Genomic DNA, 23,820 nt, shown 5'->3' on the forward strand with positions numbered 1-23,820 from the left:
TTTCCTTTGTATTTGAACTATAGACATAAGCAATATTTCCTTTCTTTACTAATAACTGCATTACATATTTGAATATATTTCATTTCTTTCTGCATTAAATAATTAAAACAAAATAAAATATCATTTTCCAATCTTTTTCCAGCAACTATATCAACACATAAATAATCCAAAAATGCATTCATCTCATTTAAAGGATAAATACTTCAGGTTACAATACATTGCATTTTTTTTATATTTCATGGCAAAATTTAGTCAAATAAATACATTTTCTTTTCTGCAACTTAAATACAATAAGAAACTATTTTTCTTTTCTGCAACTAAAATACAATAGTAAACTCTTTTTTTCTTTTTTGCAACTAAAATACAATAATAAACTCATTTTCTTTTCTGCAACTAAAATACAATAAACAATAGGATCATCTCAAGCTTTTTTCTCCAATATTTTCCCAAGCAAAACCTGCAATAAAACTTGAAGGTTGTGACCATGGAGGCTCACCTCCCAACCTAGGCTTACTAGAAGCCACCCCCGAGCTAGGAGAATCAAGGCTAGACGGGAAACACACATTCAAACACATACAAGAAGAAAACTCATAACAAAAGACACTCCCAACCCAAGGATTAAACAATGTCACTTATGTGACTTTTCAAGTGGGGTGAAAGTGAACTAAGTACCTCGAGGAGAATTTTGCAAGTAGAGAACATAATGTCATATCAAGGCTGCAAATATAACACATCCACAAGTTCCAAACTTGTCCCTATAATCCCTTATGACCCGCAAGGCATACAAGCCAACAAAACTCCCCTTATGACCCTCATTGCATAAACAAATCACAATGCAGCAAGGGTCACAAAAATCTCTTGTGATTCACTCTCTTCCAAATAGAGTCTATCACTTATAAGTTGTCAAACAGCCCTTCACCCTAAGGCCACTCTACCCTCCCAAGGGTGAGTTTGGCCTTGAAAACTCTCAAAACAATAACATAAAAAAAAACTCAACCAAAACACATAAGGAAGAACTCTACATCTTCTTACACATATAAAAAAAAAATAATGGAAAACAATTACAACAACCTTTTCAAAAATCAACATCATACATGAGATAGGAGTTCAACCAACCTTAAATCTGCCAAAAGAGTAAAAAGAAGTTGTAGGAGAGCTGTCCAAATCCACACCTTTTTCCTTCAAGACTTAGCCAAAATCCTGCCAAAAGCTTACAAAAATTGCTCCAAAAATCTAAGTCTCGAAAATGCATAGTGGATGATCAAACTTCTCCCTCCCAAACTATTCCCTATGAAGACACTCCTCACTCTTTCCAATGCACTTAGGAAGGGTGAAGGATGTTCATTGGTTGGTCTTCTCAATACCTTACAGACTCTCTAACCAAGACACCTCAAAAAAGTCAAAAGCAATGGGGAAGAGCAATGCCACTCATGAGGAGGGTTATCTAACTTAGGAAGGCTCTTCTAAAGATGAAATTCGGCCAACTTGAGAAACTCAATTTTTGGGGTGGCTAAACAGACCCTAGGGAATGGGCACGTGGCTAAATTTGGCCTTCATCCATAGGTACATCATATGGTCCACTAAAAATGACCCTAAATTGACCCTAGGAGTTAGTTTAACCCCCTCTAAGTCCACCCAAAGTTTACCTACGGGTCAACCTTGAGTTGACCTTTTTAATGGCTCCCTATCCAAGGCTTTCTTGGGACCATTCTAGGATAACTGAAAAATAATATGTATTGGTAAAAACAATTCTTCCAAAAAGGGACATGTCATTGCCAACTCATCTTACAACACGTGTCAAGTGACACCACAAAAAGAATTACACATCACTAAAATACGCATGGAAAATGCCCCTTCTTTTTGAAATTTATAAATTAAACAATTTCCAAATTAAATATACATCCAAGCATAACATTTACAAATTAAAACACATTTACAAACGAGGTGTTGTCTCTCCAAATAGACAACCCTTGGTTTCACAATCGCACATAGGCCTAGGCTTGATTCTCCAAATAGTTTCCATGGTCACATGGAATAATTTTCCTGCACATGTAAGTTGCACATTAGTAATTCCAAAAATCACATATAATATTATCAAAAAAAATACAATTCAGACATCGCATACAATTTCAATTATAAAAATCAAATATCCAATTATCTGATAACATCCACATAAATAATCTACTAAATGGCATCATCATCATAATCATGGAATTAAATCACCTATAGAGCATACATCCATAATTGATAGTATAAATTTGAAGTACTACAAATCAAAGTAAATGACATAATCATATCAATGTTATCCACAACACGAGATCATATAAAATTTGAGTCCATAATGCATCAAAATATAGTATCCAAAATAGGTCCACCATAAAAATAACAGAAATGCTATGTCGGCTTGGGGTAGGGCCTCATAGATGGGAGTTTGTATATGTCAGTTGACATTATTTTGTACCCTGAGACTTTATTATTATATATACGAGACCTTGATTTAACTTCATTGTAGTTGTGTCAATCGATTATGAGATGTTTTCTATATGCTTTATTCTATATGTATGCATATCTTTTTAGTATGGATGTAATGCAAATGAATATAGATGTTTATTTTTTGTTTCTTTTCATATGCAAATAAAATGATGAAAATGAGTAATGAGTAATGCAAATTTTTCATTTTTCTATGCAATAAGATGAATGTAAATGAATGTATGAATCTATATAAAATGCTTGTGTATGCAGCTAACATTTCAATACACAAGTACTCGATCGGAGAAATGATGATACTTCCAACTCTCATTCAGAAGATAAAGAGATCATTGTTACCATACCGAAATCACTCTAAATTCACAAAATGCAGAATGAAATGCAAAATGAGATGCAAAATGAAATGCAACCTAAACCTAGTCACTGGATTTGAAATGCTTAAGTTTCATCACTGAGCGTTAACAAACATAGCACGCAGATCAGAATTCCTTTCTTTTCATGTGCAATATTAATTATCTTATCCGCAATGACCCTTTTTTCGTTCATATCCTTGGACAGATTGTGCATGGACCCGGATTGCACATTTAAAGAAATTCCCTCAAAACAGAAAAAGAAATGATGTGAACCTCCATGTAGCATACAAATAAGCGGAGTCGAAGTATGTGTGGCGATTTCACCTTGATGTGAACGCACTTATCATAGACACCTAGCTAATTAGATGTTTCCAGATCATCAGAATCATTCCTACAAGAAGAAAACAAAGAAAATATTATGCCCCCAATCCTTTCTCCTCTTAGTCAACATAGACTTCCTCGAATTACTCAGAGGAATAATAATCGAAAACCAATATAAAAGACAGCACACAAAAAAAATTTCATTCATATCTCAAATTGTTTAGTGATTATTTTCCGTTATGTTGTTTTGCTTGTTTACTCAGTGATAAAACTCTTCAGTAGTCAGGAGACAAGTGACTGACTCAAAGTGGACGACCAGATTTCACTGACGTAAAGTTGACTTAATTGATACTGCTTAGGACATGTAATGTGCTTTATCGATTAACCTAAAACTAGGACATTAATCAGTTTCAAGCCATTAGGGTTCCAACGAACCAGGATGTCACAAAAGTGACTATAAGATATGTACAAGCGATAACGAAGATTAATGAAAGTGGAAATGTCAACGTTGCGTTGATAGATGGAGTGCTTGAGAACAAAAGGTGTCTGTTTGCCAGGTTTTCACTTGCTTGACAAATATATTCTATTTTTTTACCAAGGTGTCTGTTTACCAGGTTTTCCAAGGCATTTTCTCTCTCTTTTTTTTCTTTTTTTTTTTTTTCAAGGCTTTTTATGATTTTTAGAATTTTTTAGGACGTTTTAGTTGTACAGGTTGTTGGAGTAGAGAATGTTAAGTGAAAAATTTCTTCAAATGGATGGTGTTAATCGGTTCACGGAGTTGTTCTCCTTCCGATGTTAAGAGTTGATAAGCACCAGAGCCAAAGACTGTAGTAACGATGTAGGGACCCGGCCAATTGGGTTCAAACTTTCCTTTGTTGTCTCGAAACTGTTGATTTTTAGGATTTTCTCTCAGAACAAGGTCATCAACCTGAAATTATCGTTATCGAACCTTCTTGTTATATCCTCTGGACATTCTCTTTTGATACACTCTCACATGATCAAATGCCACTTGCCGACGTTCATCCAGCAACTCGAGTTCTTGCAATCTAGATATTTTGTAGTCTTCGTCACTAACAAGACCTTGCAAAGAAACTCTTAGAAATGGTATTTCCATTTCAATAGGTAATATTGCTTCGAACCCATAAACCAAAAAAAAAGGTGTAGCCCCAGTAGGTGTTCTAATACTTATTTTATAAGCCCATAATGCAGGATTCAGTTGCAGATGTCAATCCTTCCCAGATTTATTCATTGTTCCGTGTAAGATAGTCAGCAGGTTTTTGTTATATATCTCAGCTTGTCCATTACCTTGAGGGTAATATACGGATGACCAGTGCTGTTTAATTTTGAATTTCTCACAGAGCTCATCTACATCTTTATTCTTGAATTGTCCTCCATTGACAGTCACGATGGATGAAGGTATCCCATACCTGCAAATGATATGGTTTAGGATGAACAGAGCTACTTTTTTACCAGTTGCTTTGATGAGCGGAACCGCTTCTACCCACTTAGTGAAATACTCAGTGGCAATTATAAAAAACTTGTGTCTGTTAGATGATGCAGGATATATCTGGCCAATGAGATCAAAGGTCCATTGCTGAAAAGGCCAATATGTAATGAAGGGTATGAGATCCCTAGATGGAGCATGTATAAGATTCCCATGTAGCTGACACTTCTCACAAGTTTTAGAAAACTTTATAGCATCTTTCTCCATGTATGGTCAGTAGTAGCCAGCCCTTAGTAGTTTCCGAGCTAAAGTAAGACCATTCGAATGAGATCCACAAATACCTTCATGGACTTCCGATAATGCACATTGGGACTCTTCAATTTCTAGACACCTAAGAAAAGTACTATCCAAACCTCGCCTAAATAGATCGTTAGCGATGATGACATACCGTGAAGCATTTTGGGTTAGGTTCCTTTTCTCATTAGGGTAAGATTTTCAGGGATAATTTAGTCACGCAGATAAGAGTAAATGTGGTTGTAGCGAGATGAGTCGTGTCTGATAATAGAACAGAATATTTGGGACTCAAGAGAATCATAGGCAGGGTAATGTAACTCTTTCACCAAGAACTCAAAGCGAAAATTAGATTCTTGTAACTTTGGTATGGATGCCAAGGTGGCCATAGCATCTATTGCTCTGTTTGCGGATCTAGGAATCTGCTGGAATGATACAAAAGTAAAATATTTCTTGAGATTATCCACCATTCTCTTATAAGGCATCAGTTTCTCATCTTGAGTCTGATATGTATCATTGATTTGATTGATGATTAGTTGAGAATCTCTATAGATGTGTAATTCTAGAACCTTCCATTCGATAGCCAGCTTGATCCCGTTTACCAGAGCTTCATACTCTGCAATGTTGTTTGTGCAAGGGAAAAGAATCTTGTAAGCCTTCGGGATTGAATACTTTTAAGGAGTAATAAAAAGTATTCCAGCACCGGAACCATGTTGAGTGAAAGACCCATTAAAGAACATCTTCCATGGTTGTTGAGTAAGGTGCATTATTGATTCATTTGGAAATTCTAAATGCAACAATTGAGTGTCTTCAAGTGGAGCATCAGCAAGTTGATTTGCAATTACCTATCCTTTGATTGATTTGTGTTCCACATATTCAATATCAAACTTTGTAAGAACCATGACCCATTTAGCCAATCTTCCTGTAAGTGTTACTTTGCTGAGAAGATATTTGAGCGGATCAATCTTAGCTACTAGCTTGATGGAATGTGCTAACATGTAGTGTCTCAATTTTTGTGATGCAAAGACTAATGTCAAGCATCCTTTTTCTATTATAGTGTAGTTCATTTCATAGGACACCAATGTTCTGTTGATGTAATATATAGCTCTTTTTTTAATTTTCATCTCGTTGTGCTAGAAGTGCCCCCAATGATGAATCGGTAGCTGATCTGTATAGAACCAATGGTTTGCCTTGAATAGTTGGCATCAATATTAGCGGATTAGACAGGTACTCTTTGATTTGTTGAAGGTGTTGTTCACATTCCTGATCCCAGTTGTAGATTACCCCTTTTCTTAATACTTTTGTGAAAGGTTGAGCCTTGTCTACTAGTTGAGAAATAAAGCGTCTGATTGACTGGAGACGTCCTTGTAGACTTCTCATTTGACTGATGTTCTTCGAAGGCAGCATTTTCATTATAGCTTGGACCTCTCATGATCAACCTCGATTCTCTTGTTTGAAATAATATAACCAAGTAGTTTCTCTGATGTTACCCCGAATGCACACTTTTTTGGATTTAACCGGAGTTTGAATTTTTCCATTTTGTCTAATATGAGGCCTAGCTCTTGAATATGGGTGGATCTCTTCATAGTCTTTACTAAGGTGTCATCAACAAAGTCTTCCATGTTTTTATGCATCATGTCATGAAATATAGTAGTTACCACCCTTTAATAAGTTGCTCCTGCGTTCTTTAGCCCAAATGGCATGACATTCGAGCAAAAGGATCCCCATGCACAGGTGAAAGTTGTCTTTTCTTGATCCCCAGGAGCTATTTTGATCTGATTATAACTAGAGAATCCGTCCATTAGTGAGTACATCTCATACCCAGTAGTCATATCGACTATCATATCAATGTTTGGCAATGGAAAGTCGTCCTTCGAACAATCTTTATTGATATCTCTGAAGTCTGTGCAAACCCTAATAGATTTGTCTGCCTTTGACACAGGTACTATGTTTGAAATCCATTCCGCATAGTCTATAGCTCTGATAAATCTAGCTTTTAGCAGTTTTTCTAGCTCAGCCTTGACTAGCAGTGCCACGTGAGGGTGCATCTTACGAAGTTTTTTGCTTGACTGGTTTAACTCCTGGTGTAATAGAAAGATGGTGCATGATAAGATCAGGATCCAGGCCTGGCATATCAGAGTATGTCCATGCAAAATTGATCTTCTTTTCTGAAAAGAGATTAGTGAAATCTTTCAATTCTTCTGTTGATAGCGATTGAGCTAAGTCAATGATGTGTGGTGTCTCTTGACTCTGAATGTTCACTAGCTGAGTTGAATCAATCAATATAGAAGACCTTTCCTGAAAATGACTTGGCAGTATATCAAGTATCTCACCTTCAAGCGCCTCAGAGAGGTTTTCACCCTTAGGTACGTCCTTTATTTTCTCTTTTTTAGATTCTGACACCGCCACAATGTGGTTTTCGCCATTAGATCTTTTATTTTTATTTATCTAATTTTTGCGACTAAGATACTTGATGTCTGTTTCAGCCATATTTGCACTTCATTCGCTGGTGGAAGAGTCCATGGGTTCAACTGCGTTGAGGTAATAGGCTAGTGTGTAGTCATTAACAAAAGTAGGTACGTTCATAGGTTGCTCTTGTAGACTACAGTCAATTAATTCAGGGTGTACCAAAGATAGAGTTTGGAGAGGTTCGAGTGAGTTCACGGTATTGTCATCACAACTACGAATTGAAAAGTCGCGCTCTAGAAATCTACCTTGTGCAAATGTCTCGAGACCAGGAAGAGTCAGAACATGATTATTAAAGTGCACGTTAATATTTGGTTGACCTAATCCAATAGACCTACTTGTAGCATCGTTCTCTACGCCAGACTGGACTTCATATCGTGGTTCGACAGTAACAAGATCAGTACACAGATTCTCATCATTTACATCAAATGATTCAGAGTTTTATGCTGAGTAGATATTGTCATAAATAGTACTGTTGTCAGAGTCATCAGAGTCATCGGATGAAGTTTCTGAGTCTTCTTCAAGTGATTAAGTGAATGTATGTATGGTATCAACACCAACATCTTTAATTCCGCAAGTTCCCTCAAGATTTGGTTCATTTATCATTTGTATCTGACATAGCTGTTGACATAACCTTGATGGTTTTGTGAGTGCTTGTCGTCTACTTTATTTATCTTCCTCTGGACTAATGATTGGTTCTGCTTCTATAGCTTCCAATTCTTCTTGTGTAGTCTCATACTTGATTTGTTCTGTTTTATTAGAGGAGTATATAATAAATGAAAAAATTTCTTGTATTCTTCCTTCTTTCAGCCTTCGTTCATAGTTTGCCTGTCTTTTTAGTCCGATTTCCTATATCTCCTTTTTTAGCTTTAAGTGCATCAACTCTTGAGTGGCATCTATGATATCACTGGAGTCTTCTAGAGTTTCTATAATGGATGTATCTGAGAGATGGTATGGACCCCATTCATACTCATTTGAGTCAATCTTTGAATCTTCTACTTGTTGCCTACCAGTGTATGTGATTGGAACTTTCAGGGGTGCAAACAATTCTCTAATTCTTTCTACTTCGTCTCTCATATCTTCTAGAATTTCAACTCCTTGTATTGTTGTAGCTGATACCATCGGAACTTGAGTACTGACTGTTTCTTCTCTCTTGATTGGTAGTTCCTCTTGTTCTTTTTCACACTCTGCTTGAGTGTTGACTTCCTGTGATGTTGAAGGCGATATCCTTTTCTTCCACTTAGACTTAGAAGCATGTTTTTGGTTTGATGTCTTTTCTGGATTGTATCCGTGTCCAACCTTATCATTTGTGGACTTTGTTTGCAGCTGAATCGATTCAATAATACCCTCTTTATGTTTGCCTAGGGGACCGGTACCTGAATATCCCATGTGTTGAATCATTTTGTAGTCAGGACCATATTGGGTTGGAGAAATCTCACAATGTCGTACTTCCTTGTTTTCACTATCCTCCTTGAAAAGCCATTTAAGAACAGCATCTTCTTCTATTTCATCTACCAGGCAAGTAGAAGACTGTATAAAAACGACCATCATATATGATATTCGGAGTTGCAGTCTGTGTCCTCATAGCCTTTGATGGTTTGCCCAAATGTTTTGGTGATGGAGGGAGAGAGACTAATGAAAGTATCGGTTCTATCTTGTAGCCATCCATACTAGTATTGGTAATTTTCAATTTCTTTTCCAAGTTCTTCTTCAGGGCTTCTGGACTTTCATTTGTAGAGGTTGTTCTATTATGAGGCACAAAGGTATCGGCACCTTTTGTCAATGCATTGCAAGGGAGATTTGTATCAGCAGGGATACTGACTTCAACTCCGTTATAAGGGAATTTTAAGCATTGATGGTATGTAGATGGAACTGTCTTCAATTCATGAATCCACGGCCTGCCTAGTAAGATATTGTATGACAGAGGAAGATCAAGTACCTAGAAAATGACATCTCTTTCTACAGTCTCACCCTGATTGGTAATAATACCAGACCTTTAGAGGTCCTTTCTTCTTCATCATAGGCTTTAATTGTTATTTTCTTGGCCGGATCAATGACATTTTCAGAAAATCCTAGCTGTGTAAGAAGACTGTAAGTACAGATATTCAACCTCGCGCCTCCATCTATCAAAACACATTTAACTCTGTGTTTATGGATCATGGCTTCAATATGCAATGGTTGGTTATGTGGATGATTTAGCGAGTTGGCATCTTCTTCAGAGAAGGTCAGATAATGAGGTGAACTCAGGTGACCCACCATAGATTGAAACTAGTCGATATTTAAATCTTTTGGGACATTAGTTGTGAGCAACGCTTTGTCCAGGATTTCTTTATGAGCAAAAGAGATTTTAAGCAATTCAAAGATGGAGATTCGAGCATTCGTTCTTTTCAGTTGTTCGACAATGCTATATCCAGAGGATGATGATGAAGTTAGTTGTTTACATTTATCAAATGTTGTATCTTTTTGTTTGTTTGACGAGGTTGGTAGGTTTGATGTTGTCTGAGTCAGAGTTGAAGAACTAGCTCCTTTGAGAGTGACTTTCTTTTGAGAACGGGTCATAGCATTTGCATGTCGTGATTCATGTTTTTTGTCTTTGATTATAATCATATTGCAATATTCAAGTTGGGAAGACTCAATCATGTTGATCACATTGTCATTGCTGGTATAAGTGTAATTTACTTTGGCACCTCCTTTTGCCTTTGAGGAATCACCTTGTTCGTAAACAGGTAAAGGGTCCTTAAAAGCTTTGTGATCAGCATTTGTCGGGTGATTCCCGACAACAATTTTACCAGCATCTATGAGATCTTGAATCTCATGCTTGAGCTTCATGCAATTGTTTGTGTTATGACCTTTGTTTCGATGGTAGTCGCAAATTTCATTTTCTCTCCGCGATTTTGTTTTGACTTCGAGATCATATGGCCTAGAATTATCTGGTAACGTTATCAGATCGTTTGCCAATAAAGTTTTGAAAGCGGATTTGTATGATTCTTCCAAAGGAGTGAATTCACGTCTAGGTTTCTCTTTAAGCCACTCTTTTACTTTCTTCAGAGGATTTTCTATTGCGGTTTCAACTACTTTGAGTGCTTGCATGCCACTAGCCAAGTTAAATATCATGGGCTTCGAGTTTTTTTTAACTATGTCTACTACTCCATCATTAACAATGTTTTTGTTGTTGTCTTTGCCATATTTCCAATATTTGTTCTTTTCTTTGGAATTAGATCGTGGTTGTGTTTCTTTCCAAAGTGAGATATCTCCCTTCTTTATAAGCACATCTTCCATCCTGAGGGCATTATCTACCATTTTGTTGAATGATGGGTGCACTTGCATCTAGATACTGTATTTCAATTCAGGGATCAGATTGTTGATGAATATCCATTTTCTTGGAAACTGGAATAGGTCATGAATATCTAGAGAACATTTTTCTCCATCGTTGGAGAAAAGTGAGAAAGGGCTCTCCTATTTTCTGTTTGGTATTGCAAAGTTCTATCATAGTGACTGGGTGACGAATGTTATAGGAGTATTGTTGTAGAAATAGTTGGATTAATTCTTCAAAAGTTTTTATTCCCATAGGTAGGCTTGAGAACAATTCCATAGCTTGTCCTCCTAAACTTCTTGGAAAAAGGTGCATGAGATACATTTGGTCGTGCATGAACTCCATACATAAAGCACAAAATTCTCTGATATGGTCTTGGGGATCTGAGTTACCATCATATTTGTCAAATTTTGGGATCTCCACTCGTAGAGGAAATGGAGGCATGTAAATGTTTTTGTCAAATGGAAATGGGCATATTGTGTCCAGAGAATATTGTTTTGGTGATTTATCCTTGTTTTTCAGTTCTGTGATCTCAGTTCGTAAGGCATGTAATTGTTTGTCTACCATTCATAATGGTGTCTCTCCTCTTTAGTGACGAGGGTCTCAACATTATAACCAATAGGAAGTTTAGCGCCTTGTTCTGCTAGTTCTAGAAAATAGTCTTTTTTTCTCTAGCTATGATAACCTTCATCATTTTTCGGAAATCTTTATCCTTTTGACATTTATGAATATTAGTTTCTAGAGGTTCAGAGGCTTCAGATTCACTTGATCAGGAGTCACTGTCAGTAGTATGTATACTAATATCATTGCGAGCAGCGTGTTTAGCAGCTTGTCTTTCTTGTCTTGTTCCAGATGTGATGGGAGATAAGGGTTGATCACAAAACTGGCATATCTGATGATGAAGATTTATTGTTGAGCGGGTCCTTTACGTAGAATAGGTTATCTTGATATGAAAAGGATTGCCCTTTGCCTTTGGCATCTTTCTTACGAGAACTTCTGGTTTGAATAGGCATTTTTATTGACTCATGTGACCTAAAGTTGTTTGTGATGCAGAAGTCAAGATCAAATTTAGAGCTAGTTGTTCGTTTAACGTACTGATTGAGAGAAGCAACTAAGATTTAGTCTGGTTTCAGGAAAGATCTATCTTGTGTAAGACGTTTATATAAGTTATCTAGTTTGATTTAAGAGAAGTGACTAAGACTTAGTCTGGTTTCAATAACGATCTATCATGTGTAAGACGTTATCTAAGTGACTCAAGTTTGATACATGGTTGATTGAACTAGTTGAAAGATGATCGACAAAATCATGCAACACAAATGGCAGAGGTACACTGTTTTGATCTGTTTATGCTCAGGATTATGATAACCAGTTTTATGTTCAATGTAGACTGTTTTAGGCAAGTTTGGTTGTTCTGTACTGACAAAATAAGAGATTTGTACGACAGGTTTTACAAGACTAGACGACAGTGTAATAGCTTCAAGACGATGACAATAGTATTTCGTACGAGTTGTTGCCTAGTACCATACGACATATGGGTATGTCTGAAACGACAAACTGATCAATGAAATGGTTTATCGTACGACACAGGATGCAGGCTCAAACGATAGTTCCCTAAACAAGACGACAGATAATAAGGTCTCATACGATACAGAATGCAGGCTCAAACGACAAACTGTTAGGATTGATGGAATTTCGTACGACATAGATATGTAACAGGATGATAAATCATAAGACTCATGTGACTGTTTACTGGACAGAGGCTAAATTCTGAGTTTTCAATGACTGAGTATGACAAGTTTTGAGGTGAACTGAGTTTCGACTAAGATAGACTAGTTTTGACACAGACAGAGTTTTGATCACTGAGTTTGTTTCTTGTTTTCTCCAATTTTGGTATTCTAGTTTTAGTTTTAGGGATGAAAACACGGAAAACATGTAATATGAATAATAACTCCAATCACAGCATGCAAACCCTATGGAAATTGGTGAGAGAAGAAAACATTTGCTTGTAGACTCAGGTACACACACAATAGCTAATCAGAATACGGCCATTGAGTCTCACGCAATGGATTCTCAACGCCATATTAGCCGAGTCCAAATGCTAATGGGGGCACGAAATGACAAGTATCTTGGGAGAGTTACTATCTCTCTTGCACAAAGATTATCCCCCCTTTTGGAGGTGAACCGGGTAGCTTCTAATTTTAATTAGAACTAGTAAGGGATTCTTTTGGCGCGTCGAGGTATAAACTCAATTAAGAGGTCTCTCAACCTTGAAAACCAAGGTTTAATATACCCGAAGGTACAGAGGAGAGCTATTCCCGAGCACTGCCATTGACTTGATTTTTATCAAATCACATTTATTTTATAGTGGGTTGAAGTACTTGGCGTTTAGTCGTTCCCATTTGGGTCGTTCCCTTCTCACCGGTCGTAATGACTATAGAGTTATTAGCTCCTCGGGAGGGCAGGGCCGCTAAAGATATACAAATCTCAAACTTAAAGAAAACACCTCAAGGGTATAGATTTCTGATTGTCTATAAAGACAAGAGCATACTCTCTTACCTCTCTGAATTTTCTTAAAACACAAAATACATATTTTTTCTTTAACCAGATAGCAATTTAGGTGCCTAAAAAATAATAATTTAAAAAATACATGATGTTTGGTTGATTCTCCCCAGGCAACCTGCAAAGACAACGAAACAGTAGTCATATTGTCTTTGTGCAACAAGCATATTCTTCGACAGGCGTTCTGCAAAAACTAATTAGGCTGCAAATATTTCTCAGATAGATAGATAACAAGCTAGGGTCAGCGTCAGTATAATCAAAATTGAATAGAGAGCCTGAAGAATGAAACCTGCTTTTTAACCAAAAATACAAATTCGTACGACAATTCTCACCTTGTCGTACGATAATCCATACCAAATCGTATGATACCTGCAGTTTGTCATTCTGGCATGTGAGAGATGTCGTACGATATTTCGCTGCAACTGTACGGCAAAAATCCGAAAAGTCAAAAATCCGAAAAAAAATAAAAATAAAAAGTTAGTCTTGGAGGCCGAAAAAAAAAGTAGTCTTCTGCCCCACGGTGGGCGCCAGAAATGTCTGTAAAAAAGTGAAATAAGTCTGCAAGTTGCAAGACACAACACATCAATTAAGTCATTACATGTATGGTTAGACAGATATAAGCATGAATATGAAAATCATAACAAATCGACTAATTGCCTTCTAAAATATGCGAGTATAAGATTGCTCTCAGATTTGTATAAGCAATACCAGTGACTAGACTACACCAAGACAAAGGATTTAATCTATATGAGTATGAGACTAAGCTAAATGGATGCAAGATGGATGAATAGATTCAAACAATCATCCGTAAACTAAATATGCAAATAATCTCAAAAAGCAAGCACAAAATCTTCAATGACTCCAGAGCAAAAACTGTATAATAACAATAAATCTCCAAGGTGTGATAAAAATAGGTGATTCCATGCGATTCTTTGATTTATTCAAGAAAAGAGTCTTTTCAATGCAAATGAACTTCTTTTTCTCAAAAGCTTTGAGTTCTAATTTTAGAGAATGATTAATAATTCAATTTAATTGTTTTTCTAATTTCAAGTTAATCTCAATTTAGAAGAAGAAATAATATCTCAAGTTTGATTTCTCTCAATTCAATTCTTTTATTCTATTTTCAATTTAACTCTTGCTTTGCATATTGATTCCTCTTTTGTAATAAATTAATTCTTTTTTTGCATGATTAAATGGCAGATTTATTAATTAATTAAACATGCTAGGATATTTCATAAATTAAACAGGATAATTGATCAAAATGATATTCTTGAAATGATTTAATTAATTAAATAAATATTTAATTAATATTGAATTATTGATTTGCCATGTAATATTTGATGATTGACGAATTAATAATGTGCCCAAGATTGATTTAATTGTCTTTGGTTAGGACCTTGGTGATGTTGTCGAGATTAGGGGCCCATGATTTAGGTGACCATTTTTAGGGTATTACACTAGCGACTTGACAGTTTGTGGTTAAGTTTTATGGTTATTGCCAACTCGCAAGGTTAAATGTCTTCAAACGTGATCAAACCGCGAGCTAGCAAGTGAAGTGCTAGCAGCAAAAAATTTGTCTTGTCGCCAACTCACGAGCTCAAGAATTGCTAAGTGCTATCAGAACGAGAAATGGAGATGTGCCACTGCCACGTGTCTCATCTTTTTTTAATGGACATGTAAATGATGTGCCATTGCTCGCACCTGTTTATGAAGGTAACATAAAACATTAGAGAGTGAGCGACTATTGATTTTTGTTGGTACTTGTTGGGTCGTTGTGATTAAGAGATAAATAGTTTGAGATTTTATGGTTATCGCTAGCTCACAAGTCCTTTGTCATCAAGTCAGTTTAAGTCGCGAGCTTGCGAGTACTGGGAGATTTTAGTTGTCGCTACCTCGCAAGATGTTTTGCACTTGACCATTTTATGTTACGAGGTTGCGACTGGGTGTGATTTTATGTTATCACAAGGTCGTGAGGTGTTCACAGTTAGTCGTTTTAATTTGCGATCATGCGATGTGGTTGGTATCGCAGCTTAGTTGGTTTGGTCGTTTGCTTGCAGGTTCCGAAGTTGTTTAGCATTTTATGTTGCGATCTAACAACAGGTAAGTTTTGGTCTGATTTTGTGGTCATCGCATGCTCGCGGGTTTGGAAGTCTTAAGTCAAAAAGTGTTGCGAGCATGCGATGGCGGTTAAGTGTCTTGTTGTCGTGGGCTCGCAAGGGTTCAAGTCAAGTTAAGTTTTGAATTGCGAGGTTGCGATGAAATAAGTTGTTTTGTTAGATTTGTAGTGGTCGCCAGCTCGCAGGTAAAAAAAGAATATTTCAAATGTTGTTGCGAGGTTGCGACTGAATGGCTTGATGAAGATCAACGGTTGTCGCTCACTTGCGAAATTCTTTGAGGATTTGTAAAAGGGGTTGCAAGCTTGCGATTAAGAGGATTTGGTCTAATTTTGTGGTCATTGCATGCTCGCGGGTTTGTAAGTCTTAAGTCAAATAGTGTTGTGAGCATGCGATAGCGGTTAAGTATCTTGTTGTCACGGGCTCGCAAGGGTTTAAGTCAAGTTAATTTTTAAGTTGCGAGCTTGCAATGAAATAACATTGTTTTGTCAAATTTGCAGTGGTCGCCAACTCGCAGGTAAACAAAGAATATTCCAAATGTTGTTGCAAGGTTGCGACTGAAGGGCTTGATGAAGATCAACAGTTGTCGCTCACTCGCGAGATTCTTTGAGGATTTGTAAAAGGGGTTGCGAGCTTGCGATTAAGAGGATTTGGTCTAATTTTGTGGTCATCGCATGCTCACGGATTTCTAAGTCTTAAGTCAAAAAGTGTTGCGAGCATGCGATGGCGGTTAAGTGTCTTGTTGTCGTGGGCTCGCAAGGGTTTAAGTCAAGTTAAGTTTTGAGTTGCGAGGTTGCGATGAAATAAGTTGTTTTGTTAGATTTGCAGTGGTCGCCAGCTTACAGGTAAAGAAAGAATATTTCAAATGTTGTTGCGAGGTTGCGACTGAAGGGCTTGATGAAGATCGACAGTTATCACTCACTCGCGAGATTATTTGAGGATTTATAAAAGGGCTTGCGAGCTTGCGATTAAGAGGATTTGGTAGCATTGTCACTAACTCGCCAGTTACTTTCCAAATTGTTATAACAGGTTGGTTGCGAGTGTGTGATTAAAGATGGGGAATGGCTTGGTCGCTAGCTCGCGAAGGAGATTGAAGGAAGTGCAATTCACCATGCAAGATTGCGAGTTGTTGCCACATGCCTAAGTGACTCCGAAAACTAACTGAGATAGAAAAGAGAAAAAGGGGTGTTAAGCAATCAGGGATTGACACATGGACTTGTTTGTTGGGTTTTGTAAAAGTTTTGAATGACAATTAGATAGAAGGGCATGAATTCAAATTTCACACCAGTACTTCAGCTTTGAATTAATGCCACAGTATCTAGTTCATCCAACTGTGCCAATTAATGAGAGAAGTGACAGCGCCCAAATACCATAAATTGCATGATCGAGCCGAGATTTTGTATAATTGCATTCTACCTTCGAGGTAATCCAGTGAATTGAACTCTGCAGCAACGTTGGAGAATTTGGAGTGTTGGGTGTGGGAAAATTTCAAAAAATTGGTTAAGTTTTTCTCCTGCAGCTAAAATGAGCAAGGCGATGACAAGTGGAGGTTCCAAGGCCAAGGCCACTGAGGAAAAGAAGGATAAGAAATACAAAGAAAAATTTGTAGATTTTCTGCCGGGGACTTCCATTGCTTTCAATACAAATGAAATGGCATGGAAAGATTTATGGAGCCAATGCATAAACCTGGCCACACTTTATTTGCCTAGTACTGCTCTGTTTCACTATTTCTTGAATAATAGGGTTAAGGGTGTGCCGATGTCAAACCCTTGGGATTTAAATATGGCAAAGTTAATTGTGCCAGATGTGTATGTTGATGTGGATTTGATCAAAGGGTTGGCCAAACACTATTGCCCAGTATCCAGGGTAATCAAAAGAAAGAACCAGTCTGCACTAGTTTCAATTAACAGAGCTAGCTTCGTTGAAGCTTTCCAGATTACTGATGTTGCATGTACAGATATAGATTTGGAGCGAATCGCAAAAGATTATGACAAATACAATGTTGTTATCAAGAAGCATGCAATGCCCAGATACATGCCTAGGGTGGATGGGAAACTAGTTAGAATTTCAGATAGTATCGAGCCACCATTTTGTAACACCCTAAAAATGGTCATCTAAACCATGGGCCCCTAATCTCGACAACATCACCAAGGTCCTAACCAAAGGCAACTAAATTAATCTTGAGCACATTATTAATTATTTAATCATCAAATATCACATGGCAAATCAATTACTCAATATTAATTAAATATTATTAATTAATTAATTAAATCATTTCCAAGAATATCATTTTGATCAATTATCCCATTTTAATTTATTAAATATCCTTGCATATTTAATTAATTAATAAAATTGTCATTTAATCATGCAAAAGGAATTAATTTATTACAAAAGAGAAATTAATTACAAAACAAGAGTTGAATTGAAATTAAACAAAATAAAGAATTGAATTGAGAAAGAAATCAAACTTGAGATATTATTTATTTTTCTAAATTTAGAACTTGAAATCAGAAAAGCAATTAATTGAATTATTGAATTGTTCTCTAAAATTGGAACTCAAAGCTTTTCAGAAAAATAAGTTCAGTTGCATTGAAAAGACTCTTTTCTTGAATAAATAAAAGAATTATCTATTTTTATCACAAATGCATGGAATTAATTTATTATTATTTCCAATGCAATTTGGACTTCTAATTTGAATACATTTCAATTAAACTATAAGAACACGCTTGGAGATTATTATCACGCTAATTTCCCTCTGGAGTCATTGAATAATCATTGTGTTTTTTAGATTATTTGAATCCATTTTACTCATCTATCATTGCTTACATCAATTATTGCTTAAATTGATTATTTGCTTGAATTATTCATCCATCTTGCATCCATATAGTTAATATCATATAAATTAAATCTTTCGTCTTGGTGTAGTCTAGTCACTGGTATTGCTTATAAAAATCTGAGAGCAATCTTATACTCACATCTTTTAGAAGGCAATTAGTCGCTTTGTTATGGTTTATTATTGATTGATTATTATTTACTAACCATGCATATAATGACTTAATTGAAATGTTGTGTTTGCAACTACAGACCACTTTTTCACACACACATTCGACATCACACTTTTCCACCATTATATGCATTGTACAATCTATGGATTATGCAGAGTGTTGGGTTTTGATGGAGATTCAACAGTGTCAGTTGAATTACTAATGATGGCTATGGACATTCAACACCCAGAGGTTAACAAAGATTATGATTATGTGGGCTATGTGGTTCAACACATTCATAATGCTCTAGTTGAAACTCAAAGTGGTGTACCCAACCCTACATTTAAGCATTATTCATTGTTGATGCATTTAATCTTGTTCTATAATGTTGAGTTCATGGATAAAGAATTGGAGTTGATCAAAGAAGAATTTGGTGTCTTAATGTCAATACAAAGATGGGCCCAGATTTGGGACAGTAGTTCTCCCCGTTCTTTCCTTTACTTTGAAAATTGGATTGTTTTGCCAATTATAGAAATGCTATGAATAAATAGGGAAAGATTGTCAATTAATGTTAGGAGAATTTTGAGACCTTACCAGCTTGTTCCAAACTGGTCTACAAAGTAGTCTATTTCACATAACTGAGGGAACTTTTTCTTTTTTGATAACTTTACTGTGATCAGAGTTTATGGGTGTCCACGGCCTCCCCATATTTTACCAAAATTTGTTCCAGTTAGGATTGCTTTTATGGAGTTTATTTGACAGTTGACCCTAGTTGAAAAAGAATTCCTTGAGAAACACAGGAAGAGTTCTTTTCTTCCTAGGCTTTGGGTTGTGTCTGATTTTACCATTGGTAGGAATTCCTTTGATGAAGTAAACAATTTCCTTAAACAGTATAGGTTGGTTAATGATGTGTCTAGATTCTGTGATCCTGAACAATTTATTAGACGTGCATTGGCAAAAATGACACCTTGGGCCACAATAAAGGACCATGAACCATTGGATGATGAAGATGTGGTTAGAAATTTGCTGAGAAAAGAGGAAGTACAAGAAAGGAGAAGAAAATGGAACAATTTGATGAGAGTTGAAGCAGAATTGAAAGATGCTGACCCTAGTTTTTCAGGTTTTTGCCCTGATAACTCGTACCTGGACAAGATTAACAGAATGTTGAGTTTATATGAAACTTTAATGGATCAAATGCCTCAAATTCCAGAAGTGGTTGCTCAGCAGCAAGACCCCCAAGATGGACAATCTTCACATGGCAAGAGGCCACTTATTGTGTTTGTTGATGATGTAGAGAGTGGGGATGAAGTTCAATATGTCCAAGTGCCCCCTACAAAGAAACAAAAAACCAAAGAAGTGGTTGCAATTGTGAGGAGAGACCCTGCTAGAGCAATTGTTACAAAACAAGGACACTACTTTCATCAAATAAGGACACATCTCAAAGAAGCAGGGCAGAATGAATAACAAGGAGAAACAAACGAAGCCCTTCCTCAAGGCTTTGATGAGTGTGTGATGTTGTCAAATGAGTTCATGAAAGATGATGACTTTATTAAGTCAGATGAATTTAAAAGTTTTTTGAGAAGGTTGAAACAAAATCAATTAAGACAAAATTTGATCATAGAGGAAGGAAATGTAGAAAAGAATGAGGAGATTGTCAAGGCACTGGAGGAATATGATCCTAACAGGGAGCAAATAACTATGGATCAGGCCAGACAATTGGTTACTAGTATGATTGTGATGCCTGACTGGGATATCCAGTCTATTTTTATTATTGATCAGATTAGGAAGCAAGAGGACCCATTGTTTAAAACTGAATTTGAAATTGGAGATGTAATAAGAGGATCAAGATTTAATCCTAAGTCAAAGACACTTGTTGCTTGGTTTTTGGCCCCTTCCACTCAAAAGCCCCACCTTGTAAATATTCAAGTAGAAAAGAACGCTGACAGAATGATCTGGAATTTGCAGAACATAAGTGACACGGAGATTGCCTCATTTTTTACTCAAGTTTCTTTCCTGAATTTATCAAAAACAGAGGATTTGTCAAGAAGATACACATAAGTATATAACCAATTGATTGCATTAGCTAAAAAATATGAAGAGACACTGATGAAGAAGTCCGCTCTGGAGGAAGAGTTAGTGGAGTTGAAAGAAAAAATTGCAAATGAACCCCCACAAAAAAGATTACATAACAAGTACAAGAAATACCAGCTGATGTGATAGCAAAAATGGAGGAATACATAAAGAAAATTGAAAAGCTTGAAAAGAAACAAAATGTCAAGGCTATCTCTATTGTGTCAAAAATTCTGAAACACAAGATTAATGTATTGAAAGAAAAATTGATGTTAGTACATGAATTGCACATTTATTTGAAAGAGGCAAGTAAAAACTCCTCTGAGGTTGTCACTTTTCTTGGACCTTTGTTCAATGTTTGGTCGAGAAGCAGATTAATGGATAAGTTGGATGATGTATAGTGACGAGTTCCCTCCCAAGATCAGTGACACTAAAGACATGGTGGAGGTAATCAATGCAGCTTATGCATTTTTTACAGGGAAGGATGTGCTTATAAATGAAAAAATTGCAAACATTTGGGGAAGGTTATAGTACATTGGTGCCTTCAATTTATGGTAGTAATGGAGAATTGAAATCGGTTTTTGATTGGACCGGTGAATTTGATTTGATTCTGGAGGGAGAAGAATAATCAAGCATATAGATGATCAGGTTGATGTTGATTTCCTTAACGGTATGCTTGATTTGTTGTTCAAGGTTGAGGTTGACCATACAAAGTTTATTGTTGAGGCCAATGCAGTTACAGATGTCAGATGGACAGAGTCAGTTGCAAAGTTAGAAGAGGTAAAGGCATTCAGTTGGTCAACAAACAAAGAGGTGGACAGGTGGCAAGTCATGCTAAAGCAAAAGAAGACATGTCAGGTTGTTACCCAAGATTCCTCAAAGTGATCCTAAGCTTGTTGCATCCTCATCTTATAAAAGGATTCCAAGATTAATTTGAGAGGGATGGCCACTTTTATTGATGTCATGCACCTAGTAAGGCTTTACCTTATATCATTGACAGTCTCTCTTAATAAGGCTTTACCTTAAGTCATGAATTGATTTAAAATTCTTCAATCAACTTTTCATTCCATGTTTGTAATATTAGTGTGATAGTTTATCTCATGGTCCACTTTAAGTTGCAGATCAATGAATGATATAATTCGCCCACAGAATTAATTTAATGCTTTAAAAATTATTTTTATTTGCCAATATATATTTTTTACGTTTTGAAAGAAGGTTGAAATAGGTTGAAATCGCCAATATATTTTTTTATGGTTTCAAAATAGGTTGAAATCGCCAATATTTTTTTTTTTTATGGTTTCAAAATAGGTTGAAATCGCCAATATATTTTTTTTTATGGTTTGAAAATAGGTTGAAATCGCCAATATTTTTTTTTTATGGTTTGAAAATAGGTTGAAATCGCCAATGCAATTATTATTTTGGTTTTAAAAACATTACAATTCACCCATGCAAATATTTTTTTTTGTTTTAAAAACAATACAATTCGCCAAGATTTTTCACAAACTTTGAGCGATCACGAATGATTCACCAATGGAGATTATTAATTTTTCTCCGTAAACCGCAAAATCTCACCAGTAAAATTAATATTTTCCTCGGCAATTATACACCTTTCGCCAGGTTTTTACACCTTGTCTGAGGGGGGGGGGGGGGGATGAGGGAGGTTTCTTAAAGTTTTCCCTAGATATTATTTTTGAGCTTCACTACCAAAGAGGATGACAATATTTGCAATAAATACACTTCTTACAACATTTGACTCTACTTCTCTGAGATTTGCACTAGAAATTTAATGTCATTTTCCCATATTTATGCTTGTTATGATTTTTACTATCAGAAGTGAAGATTCAAGCTTTCAAAAGGTTGGATGTAACTTCTCGATAAGTCTCTATTCAGGATAGGAAAGCCAGATCTAGCCAAAACAACTTAAAACAACAATCGGACAGGTATGCAGAAACCACTGGATTTAATCTAGTACCATTTCTTATAAAGAAATTGAGAATTGTATAATGAAGACTGTTTTCCTCCTCATGTTTTCCATATTTCCCATAAGGTAGCCAGAACAACCTTGATAGAATATAAATATCTCAACATATAAACAAAGCAATTCACATCAAGTATATTGCTTCCAAGTAGTTGCTCTCTTTGTAAACACTCTAGAAACGGAACTCCTTATTGCAATTAACATGTTACAACTTACAAGTCTTCGCAGATGATCCAACAAAATCCAAAGCCAATAGTGCATATATTTTTACAGAATTGTAAGACAGAAAACAATTCATAACTAAAGGCTTATCTGCAACCGAGTGCTCCTCTAAACAAGTACTAGTTTTGCATTTTATGCCTAGCAAATTTCAGAATTTACAATTTATTAAACATGCTGGAAAAAATTGCAAGATAAAAAGAAGAGACATGATTTTAGATAGAAATGGATAAGTGCTCAACTAGCTTGAAAGGCTAACTAAACAAGGCAAATATCAGATCCCCTAAATTGTTACTGAGGAACTTGAGGCAGCCTTTTAATTCAATACACTTTTTGTTCTATTCTGTATATATGGCAAAGGTATATTAATTGTACCATAAGAGCATTGGCTCACACACAATGGTTGTCTCAAACCAGAATAAGACATATATATTGGAGGCGTGGTTCGGAAAACACACATGTTGAGTGTTTTCCTACATGTTTAACATGCTACTTTAGCCACCCTCATCATTTAGTACCTGGAAAAGGCATCATCATGCCGTCATCACATTGAAAACTACACAACCATCATCAAGATCTTAATAGGCAATACAACTACTAAAAAACAAGTAAATTAAGAAATTAAGATACCATTAATAGTTAAAACCATAGCAAACTTCTGCAAGACGGAACAAAAAGAGTCACAATTCATATCAAATACAATGCTGATACATCTTCCACATTACTTATTTCACAGTTTTCTAGAATACAAGGTGCTACATTTTGAGTGATTACTTGCATTTGATCTGGATTAACTTAAGTGAAAGATGTCAAACAGTTATAATATATTTGAGAGGTTAAGGACAATCGAGGGTAAAAAGCTAAAAACTGTGAATAAAAAGGATGGATGAAAATAAAAACCAAATATTTGGAGCAAATTTTTTGATAGTGAGATGTGATACAACTTCACATTGCATCAGAGAATCAAACCAGAAAAAATCCACATGTTGCAATCATCTCACCAATGAAACCAAGTTCATAATATGTTTAAGTGGGTAGATTAAAATCAAAGGATAATGAGGATTTGGTAGTGAGGTGAAAATTTGCAAGCTATGATCTTAACCAAACTGTATTTAACAATCACAAGATTAGAAACATTCTACTTGTGTAAATGAATTTTTTGTACTCCTTTCAGTTGTTCAATATTACAAGACTAAATGATGTCACGCCAGTACGTATTGA

The 23,820-nt window shown here is 35.9% G+C and overlaps 1 protein-coding gene across 4 annotated transcripts in view; it reads right to left on the reverse strand.

The window, feature by feature from the left end:
* Positions 1-2,019: 2,019 nt before the first annotated feature.
* The window catches only part of LOC131060756 (sister chromatid cohesion protein PDS5 homolog D), a 101,250-nt gene continuing 79,449 nt past the window's right edge, over positions 2,020-23,820 (reverse strand). For 2 of the 4 annotated variants that reach the window (XR_009110437.2, XM_057994136.2), the window contains one exon: positions 22,797-23,117. The gene's annotated coding sequence lies outside the window, so the exon portion shown is untranslated. Of the gene's footprint in view, positions 2,044-22,796; positions 23,156-23,820 lie in introns of those variants that run through there. The other 2 variants (XM_057994171.2, XM_057994156.2) reach the window with 2 other exon arrangements.

Source organism: Cryptomeria japonica, chromosome 5 (assembly GCF_030272615.1).
Source record: "Cryptomeria japonica chromosome 5, Sugi_1.0, whole genome shotgun sequence".
Classification (NCBI taxonomy): domain Eukaryota; kingdom Viridiplantae; phylum Streptophyta; class Pinopsida; order Cupressales; family Cupressaceae; genus Cryptomeria; species Cryptomeria japonica.